The sequence below is a fragment of the Rhinolophus sinicus genome, chromosome 16 (assembly GCF_057876585.1).
Source record: "Rhinolophus sinicus isolate RSI-liver-muscle chromosome 16, RSI-T2T, whole genome shotgun sequence".
NCBI classification, from domain to species: Eukaryota; Metazoa; Chordata; class Mammalia; order Chiroptera; family Rhinolophidae; genus Rhinolophus; species Rhinolophus sinicus.
In genome coordinates, this window is record NC_142516.1 from 188,500,700 (window position 1) to 188,510,453 (window position 9,754).

Below are 9,754 nucleotides of genomic sequence, written 5' to 3' on the forward strand. Positions count from 1 at the left end.
ACTCAGAGGTTTCCCGTCAAACCATCCTGCCTCCTTCCGGCGGCAGCTCAGGCTTTCCCAGATCTAGATGACTTTGACGGTTCCAGACTCCTGATAGCGTTAGATATTCTCGTTTCTGGAAAGTCGGTGAACAAATTAGCCATGGGAAGAGCTGGTGACAGCAGGAAGTGGTTTGGGGGGATTTCTGATGGGAATTGATAGTTGCCCACACCAAACTGGTTTGACCTCTTTAGGGTCTAGCAAACCCTTCACTCCACACGCAGAAGGAATCGGATGAGTGAATCATCCCCCCTGAGTTTCTGGAATGCTTCCAATTGTCTTTGTTTTCAACACTCTTAACACTAAAACTCAACCCAACAGGCATTTAGCAACGGGCAGGTATAGTTCACGGTCTTAAGAAACAAAAGCAGGTCCCCATAAGTAAAGGACCTCGGAGAGTCCCATGTCTGCTCAGATTCTGAACTTCTAGGAAAGAAAGGCCAAGCTCGAGGGTGAAAGAAACCTGTATGGACTCTCTGGGCAGTACCGTCCACCCTACGCAGATGGGAGAGGCCAAATCCTCGTGCAGGAGAGATGCAAAGTCAGCGAAACCAATTGTCCCCTTTTGCCTTTTGTCCTGTGACTTTGAATGCATGACTTCACTCTCTGCATTGAGTTGCTGTATCTGCAAAAGAGCTGATTATGTGGAGCTAGATTTGGTTTGTCTACTTTCCTAACTCCCAGAAGCCCTTCCTCAAACAAAAGCTGAAGCCTGACGTACAGAACGGACGTCTCTGGGCTGCTGTTGGAAGTGGGGTCAGGACCAGCGTCCTGCCCACGTCTTGTCAGTACTTGGTAGAATCCCCAAGTCTCCATGAAACGCGGAAACTCTCTGGAGTAAGTGCTGACATCCCTTTGCTACCACAACCCCAATATTTTTCTTTGGATCCCCCTGCCTGCAAGCACTGGCCCAAAGAAATGCACGAGCAAAGAAAAATAGTTTAATATTGAATTGACCAATTCAGAGATGGAGAGCCTATGCTCAAAAAGAAAATCAAGAAAACTCTCCAATGGCGTGTAGGGTGCAGATTCTATGGGGTAAAGTCACAAGACACCGTGGCTTAGGGGGTCAGGGTTGTGCTAGGAGCTGATGGGCCGGAGGCGAGGTGAGGGTAATGAATCACTTCTGCAGGTCTTAAGGACAGCTCTGAGGTCTGCTCCAGTGTCCCTCTATCCGGTCTCATGGGAAAGTAGCCAGGGGGTCGTTCCACCTCAGGGCTCAGGAGCTCAACCGTAACTTAGGTCAAGATGTATCTTTATCCCGTCAGAGGTCCCCACCGTGTGACCATTAGTCAGGTTCGGGCGACTGTTGTCTGCTGTCTCCTGGTTACTGATTACCAAGGGGAAAGGCTAGGTCTCTGAGGTAGGGAGGGAGAGAATTTCTAGAGCTAGGATTTAAAACTAAATGTAATCAAAGTCATAAGAACCCTCGGTTTCACCTTCCAGCTCATAGATCATGAGGCTACAGTAATGTGCAATTCTGGGCATAACTGAAAAGCTGATATTCATGCTGGACACACAACTTCCCCAGCAGGCTCTGCCCTCAGCCCCGCGTGTCAGAACGTGGTTTGCAGCTGCCCGAGGGGAGAAAATTGGTCATGACTATAAATGTTACCTTCACTCTGTTTATATTCTGGTGAGGGACACTGTCCAACATTCAGCTCTGGCAAAGAAATCAGAGGCATTGGAACACAGGGGAGGATGACCAGGGAGGTGGGGCGGAAGTTCAGAGCATGCATTCACGTCTGCACCGTGTGAGGCGGGACCTCCTCGGTAGAGAAAGAGGGTGCGAATGGAGAGAAGAGAGGAAGGTTGCTCATTAGAGACTTTTCTGAATTAGAATTACTGCTGATCGTGTGTGCCTTCGAAGTGCACTAAAGTATTATTCAGTCTTAAAAAGGGAAATTCTAGCACGTGCCACAAACATGGATGAACCTAGAATTATGCGAAGTGAAGTAATCCTGTCACAAAAGGACAAATACTGTGTGATTCCACATATATGAAGTCCTTAGAGTTGTCAGATTCATAGAGACAGAAAGCAGAATGGTGGTGGCCAGGGCTGGGGTCAGAATGTACAGGCATTTACTGGGCATAGAGTTTCCCTTTGGAAAGATGGAAAGAGTTCTGGAGACGGATGGTGGTGACCACCAAGCAACCATGCAAATGTACTCAATGCCACAGAACTGTACATTTAAAGATGGCTAAATTGGTGAGTTTTATGCTATGTATATCTTACCACGACTTTCACAAATAAATAATTTTTCAAAAGTATCCAATTGTAGATGGGATACAGACATACCATAAACGCATTACCAAAATAAAGTCCATCCAATGGTATTGAGAGATGCCCAAATGCAAAGTGGAAGGGAAGCAGCTGCACAGCTGTGTCACAGTATGTTCTCTTGGTAGAAACGTGTGGACAGGGACCTACGAGAGGAGATTCCTCCGCGGGTGTAGAGGGAAACGGCATGACTGGGAGAAACCCAGTGTCAGTGATTCCTGCCTCCCGGGGAAGTAGACCTCAAGGCAACTTTCATTTTGCATTGATACATGTCAGTATTGTTTTGGTTTTTTACAGCATGTGCACTGATTTTGTAAACAAAACCAACAGCAGGGAAGCGTTATAAGACAAGGGCTCTCGCGCGAGGGTTTCCACCTGCGCGCGTCTCCGGGGCTCTGAGGTCACTGGGGATGGCGGTCACTGCCCCCCGGGGGGCCCTGGTCCCATTCTGGATGCAGTACTCTCTGCCAATCTGAGTGTGTCCGCTAGGAAAATGGGGATAATGATGCTCTCGTGGTATGAAGAAGAATAGAAAGGAGAGCGCTAAGAACTTACTGGCCCCGCCCCTCCTGTCAATTACTTTCTAGGCTGGGGGCAGAGGAAGTGTGGGGAAATTCAATCAACATTGGACCCCTTGTCTTACCTACTTAACAGAAGGGCCGCTAAATGCCACATCCAAGGCGACCCTGCCTCTAGGGGGAGGCACAGAGTTGAAATCCAGTCTGTCTAGGTCAGGGGCTGATTTCAGCTCCCTTGGTTGCCTCTCCTGGTTCTGGGATCTGGATTCGTGCACAGACATGAAAGTGCCCCCCGTGGTACCTGGCTGGCCCCAGGAGGTGCCAGGTCAGGCTATGCCCTTCATTCTCCTTCTTCCTGGCATGGAGGAGCCAGCCCCAACATGGAGAGCTGACACTTGGAGGAGTACCTGATTTGGGCCTGAAACTGGCTCAACCCAGCGATGAAAGGAATGTGTCTCGTTTGAACTTTAGCAGGTGGGGCCAGAGGCAGGTGCTACCCATTACCTCCCTCCCCACCCCAGCCTTCCCTCACCTCTGCGCCCAGGTCTCAGCTCCAATAAACACCTGACAGAAAGAGCTCCTGCCTCGGGGCAGTGCTGGCTATGTGTCCTGTATGATGTGTCCTAGAGACCAGCTGGCCAAGGACGTGACCTCGACAGACGGTCAAGGGCTGGCTGTGAGTGAGAACATGAGGAAAAGTGTTGGACACTGTGCTTACTGTTTCTGGGACACAGCCAGCCTCAAAGCAAAACGTACCATCCACGAGCCAAATAATCAAATAGAATAAAAATGTACCAAACGGATACAGGTAAGATTTCTTCCCAGCCTGCTGCTCCACGCCCCCTTCCCTTTCTCAGAGGTAAATATTGTTAAGATAGGGTTTTGTTCTTTTTAAGCTCTAGGCTTTTCCCCCCTGCATTTACACGTATGAATGCGCAACTGACACATGCTTTCCTGTGGTAAAGTGTGCTATGGTCACCATGGTCCAGACGCAATAAGGAATACAGGGGTTGCCGTCTACATGTGGCCCCACACTGTAAACATGCAGCCTTGAGTCTGTTTTCCAACACAGCAGAACAGTATGGGAGCTGTTATTAGGGTACAAATGTGGGCTGCACCATCCTAGACAGGGGACATCATACATGTGCCAGAAGGTGGGGTGACAGGCGTTGGGGGTGCTGCCAGGATGGAGTCCCAGGAGTTATGGTGTCCTGGAGGACATGAAGCATTAGCCAAAGTGTGCACCACACTTGTACTAATCAGCTATGGCTGCGGTTAACAGAATACCACAGACTGGGGGCTTCGACAACAGAGTTTATGTCTCACAGTTCTGGAGGCTGGGAGCCCCAGATCAGGGAGCTGGCAGGTTTGGTTTTTGGTGAGAGCCCTCTTCCTGGCTTGCAGATGGTCTGTGTGTCCTCACAGGGGCAGAGAGGGCTCTCTCTCTTCCCTATGGGCTCAGGCCCCGCCCCATGACCTCATTTAACCTTAATCACCTCTTTACGCCCCATCTCCAATGCAGGCACACTGTGGGGTCAGGGCTTCAGCACATGTATTTGGGAAGGGACACAATTCACTCCATAGCAACACCCTTCCGTTCGTTCACTTCTCCCAAACAGTGACTGGTTATCCATCCAGGACACGAGGCCCTCCTGGGGGGCAAGGTGATGGGGCTCCCCGCTCAGCTCCTCCCCCAGAAGCACAGGACAGTCATTGTGAGGGGAAGGAGGGTGTGATACAGCCACTCAGAGGTACCCAGCACTGTTAGGACGAGAAGTAGTGGTCAGGGAGGGCTTCTCGAAGGGGGCAGCTGGGGCCATGAACGCAGCTACGCACAGGAGCTGTGGGCCCCAAAGAGCAGGCTTATTCTTTACTCCTGCCATGCTGTGTGGTCCTTATGCCATGAGCATCACTGAAATGCAATCAGGGTACCTCTGAAGAGGAATGATCCAAGTTAACTATTCATGTAAGGGGCGTGGATGGGCGCCTGGGAGCAGGCCATGACTGTAGCTGTTCTTATTCCCACTGCACTCCTCAGGGACAAGGCAAGTTCACTGCCAATCCCTCCACCAGTCTGTGCAAGGACCACAAATGCCAGCTCCCTTGACCCGGGGGGCGCTGTTCCAATATCCCTATTTCACAAATGGGGAAACTGAAGCCAAGAGGCATTGTCCCAGGCCACAGGTGCCAGAGCCACCTTGCTCTCAACAGAGGACAGATGGGAGAGATACCAGCAGGGCTGGGCCTCCCCAGAAAAGCCTTGACCTTGGCCTGGAGTTTCCTGGTGGTGATGAGAAAAGGGAAACAGGAAGTCAGAGGCTGGTGCAAACACAGACACATTTGCATGCTGTCTATCCCTCTGCCTCTCCTGCACACCCATTCGTCCCCACGGCCAGCACTGCCCCCAAGACAAAGCCAAGGGGCTCCCCACTCTGCTGTCTGTGACTTCTCACCCCCAGCAATAGGGAAAAAGCTCCATTTCCCTAGTGTTTCTTAGGGCAGTGCTGGTCCAGGCACGGTGGGGAGCTGCTCTCCCCCCTCCAGTGTCCCCTCCCGGATCTACAGCTCACTGGGGCGCCTCTGCTGGGGGCTTCTGGGCATAGACGTGCTCTCACGGCAATGCAGCTTCAGTCCTGTCCCACCACCACCATACACACATAGCAGGACGGGGGACGTACCTAAAGAAATATTAATACAGGGACAAGAGTGAAGAACGGAAATTAAATCCTCAGGTCCCTGAAATAAAGAAACTCCCAGTCAGGGTGGAGAGGAAAATGGACTCTGTGGGAGTCCAGCTGGTGACACGGGGACAAGGCTGGAATTTCAGGGCCTACTCAGGCAGGGCCAGCATCCTAAAGATCTGGCTATTGCCACGTAGACCCAAGTGCACCTGGAAAATGTTACTGGGCTCAGCTGGGGCCTTGATACCAGCCAGCACGTGTTCAATACGCCCCCTCAGCCACCCAGAGAGGTAATGCCACTGTCCCTCAGCCACCTCTTCTCCCTGCTCACATCAGATCCCTCATCCAAGCCCAATCTCCATCAGCTGTCCCTGTCAGGGACCCCTGCCCACTCCCGGCCACTCCACAGGATCTTCACCTTCACCCTGATATGTTACCTCTTTCCCTCAGTTACGGAGAATCCTGTCCCATCTTAAAGTCAAAACCCTTACCTTCACCTTGCGTGTTTGTGTCGCTATTCCTCTTTCTCTGGCCTAACTGGCAGTGTCCAAACTGGGACCCAGGGCCTCACACCATGTCTTCACCAGCTACTTCCTCCTTAGCCCACAGAAGTCGGGGCCTGCTCCCACAATGCCACCAGACATAAAACCCAATGGACACATTTGGAACGCTTTTTCCCGAAATGAACTTTTCTGCATTTCACAGAAATGTTTCCTCCCCGGACTTCTGCCCATCTCTCATGGTTTTCTTTCCTCCTCCCTCAAATGCTGGCATTCTCTGGGATTAAAAAAAAAATACCCCTTTTCCCTAGATGTGTTCATTCACTGCCATGGTTTCAGCCAAGCCACCTAAGCTGCTGAGTTCTGAAGCCGCCAGTGCATCCTAAGGCAACACCACCGTTTGTCTGCATAAATGTGGGGGCAAAACCAGCCTCCTGCAGGAGCGGCTTGTACCCACTGGGTGCCGGGTGTGGGTACCATTACCCCAGCTCCGTCTTCCCTGGGCCTGGGTAATTCTGTTCCCAAGATTCCACATGGAATTCAGCTCCAGCCGTCACCTGCGGCCTCAGTGTCACACCTTTTATTGGCTGTCCTCCCTCCCCCATGTCACTTCTCCCCTCACTTACTTATGTTCTTTATACCTCTCAGTTCGCCATGTTCACTCAAATTCTTGCCTCACACTTTTCTTCTGGGGAAACCCAGAGTGAGACACTCCTTACTGTCAAACGTTTATGCAGCGCATCACTCTATCCCGAATCTCTCCTCCTCCTAGCTACCGTCGCTCGTCTGTGACATGACCTGTTACCTCACGCGAGCCAGAAATCTAGCCAGTCTGTCTACCACTGTGTCTGGTTGACTTTGGCTTCCTGATATCCCTTGAAGCCACGTCTGCTTTCATGTCCCCTTCATGACCTTGGTTAAGACCCTAATTACTCCCCCAAGCTCTCTTGCCTCCTCTTCTCAGGTCTAGTCTGTCCCTGTCCAACCATATTCCACACTTCCCTCAGACTATTTCTAAAATGGCAACTGCTTCATTCATTTCTTCTGGTTCCCATCTTCCAAAGCCTCCCACTGTCTCAGGAGGAAACCAAAACTGTTCAATATAACATTTAAAAGCCTAAATATACCTACACATCTCAAATATTGGCCTTGGCCCATGACATGCCTGAAACAGATCAGGTATGGTGCCCACATGTCCCATCAGAGCACCTGTCAAGTGTCATCCTAACTCTCTGTCTGCTCATCTATCTCCTCGCCTAGACTTCTGAGGGAAGCCACCATAAAGCTATTCCTCACAGATCACCTGGTACATAATAGGAACAAAATAAATACACTTGGATCTGTGACTGAAAGAATTAATGAATTGGAATGTAATAAACTCTTGCATTTATTTATCTACCCATCTTAACCCCTTTGAGTGTTTGGGGAATTCTCCAATTTCAGAGCTTAGCAGGAGGCAAAAATGACCCTCCAGTGGTGCTGAGTATATGACATCCTTGCTCTCCCAGACTCCCTTGCAGCTCTGCCTGTGACCAAGGCTCTGCCAAGTGGACATGGCATGTGGGACTTGGACCTGGGCAAGTGGAACCAAGGGCTGGGGCTCAGGGTGAGAAGGGCAGAGAAGAGGGTATCCTGCTCCATGCACTCTCTGTCTCTCTAACTCTTTCTGTGTCTCTCTCTGTCTTTCTCTCTGGCAGGGGTGCAGTGGGACTATTGGGAAGGCGCAGGTTAGGTACCTGCACTCTGCTGGTGGTGACAAGTGCAGGGAAGCACACACAATGCCTGCTGTCTCACGCACTGTGGCCACAGCGCAGAGGCCCTCGTCAGCCCAGCTCTGTAGTGTAGGTTGGACATTGTTCCTGGAAGCGGAGCTGCATGCAGGTTCTCCCACTGATCCTGTGATCTGCCTCTTAATATCCTCTTATGAAAGTCCCCTCTTATTTAGTCAGCAGAGCTGCTTCTGTCACTTACAAATAAAAACCAAGATATGAGGAAAGCTGCTTACAGAATTACAATGAAAATTAATGATAAATAAAATATTTTTAGAATTAATCAACTCTGTACAATCGATGAAAACTTAAAAGATCTGTAGATATTAGCTAACACCCCAGTTTGACAGTTGGAAGACTGAGATTCTAATCCTGGGATGGTTCAGGTGGAGACTCATCCCAGTGTGGAACCCAGGCCGCCTGACTTCTAGGGGGCATGCAAATTACAACAGCAACGAGACACCTCTACAGACCTAAGAGAATGGCTGAAGTCCAGAGCACTGACCACACAATGCTGGTGAGGACCTGGAGCAGCAGGAGCTCTCACTCATCGTTGGTGGGGATGCAAAACGGTGTGGCCACATTGGAAGACAGTGTGGCGGTTTCTTACAAACTAAACATACTCTAACCATACAATCCAGGAATCACGTTCCTTGATATTTACCCAAGGAGTTGAAAACTTATGTCCACATAAAAACCTGCACACGGATGTTTGTAGCAGCTTTAGTCATCACTGGCAAAACTTGGAAGCAACAAACATGGCCTTCAATAGGTGATGGATAAACAAACGGGTTTATCCACACCATAGGTTATTTTCAACACTAAAAAGAAATGAGCTACCAAGCCATGAAAAGACATGGTGAAACCTTACATGTATATGACTAAGTGAAAGAAGCCCATCTGAAAAGGCTTCTTACTGTATGATTCCAACTATAAGACTTTCTGGGAAAGGCAAAACTATGGAGACAGTAAAAAAATCAGTGGTTGCCAGGATCAGGGGGAGGGATGCATAGGAGCACAGAGGGATTTTAGGGAAGTGACACTACTCTGTATGACACTAGAAGGGTGGCTACATGTCACTATAAATTTATCTAAACATTATTTATCTAAAGAATGTACGGCACCCAGAGTGAACCCTAAGGTTAACTATGGACTCTGGGTGATGATAACATATCAATGCAGGTTCATCAGTAAAAAAAAAAAGTCCCATCTGGTGGGGAGGCTGTGCATATGGCAGGGCAGGGGGTTTATGGGAAATCTCTGTACCTTCCCCTAAATGCTGCTGTGATTCTAAAACTGCTCTAAAAAAATATAGTATTGATTTAAAAAAAAAAAAAGTGATAGAAGAGGCCCATAGATTTAAAAAGATTGAGAGACATACTAATTAAGAAAAAAACAAACAAAACAAAAAACAAAAACAAGAAAAGCTGGTGTTGGCCAATCAAGGAGAAGTGGTAATTGAGAAAACAGCCCTGGCCTGAAAAAACTCCATTCCTGCAGGCGAAACGACATACAGCCCACTCAGCTTTCATAAAGAAAGAGGGGGACTTTTGAGGCCCTCTTGAGGGGACCACAGTTCCACTAAAGAAAATGACTGGCTGCTTTTGTCTGGGCGAACTGGGCGGCCACCTGGCTCCCTGCTGCCATGAGGCCACTTCTCCAGGGGCTGTCTGAGCCATGCCACCCAAAGGGGCCCAGCATGAGCCCCCCTTTCCAGGAACTCCTTCAGAACGACTCAGACTGGAAAAGAAAACAAAACCAAGGAGCTGGCAGGAGGAGCCGACTCCAGGGTTCCAGGCTGAGAACTAAATCCAGCTGCAGCTGGACGGAGGAAAGTGGGTCCACATGACTCGCAGACTTCTCAGAGCAAATGACACACCGGGCTCTGTATTGGAATTTCACTCTGAGGGCCGCAACTCCGCCCTGCAGATCCATCTGCGTGATTGTGCAATCCCCTAGCCCTATA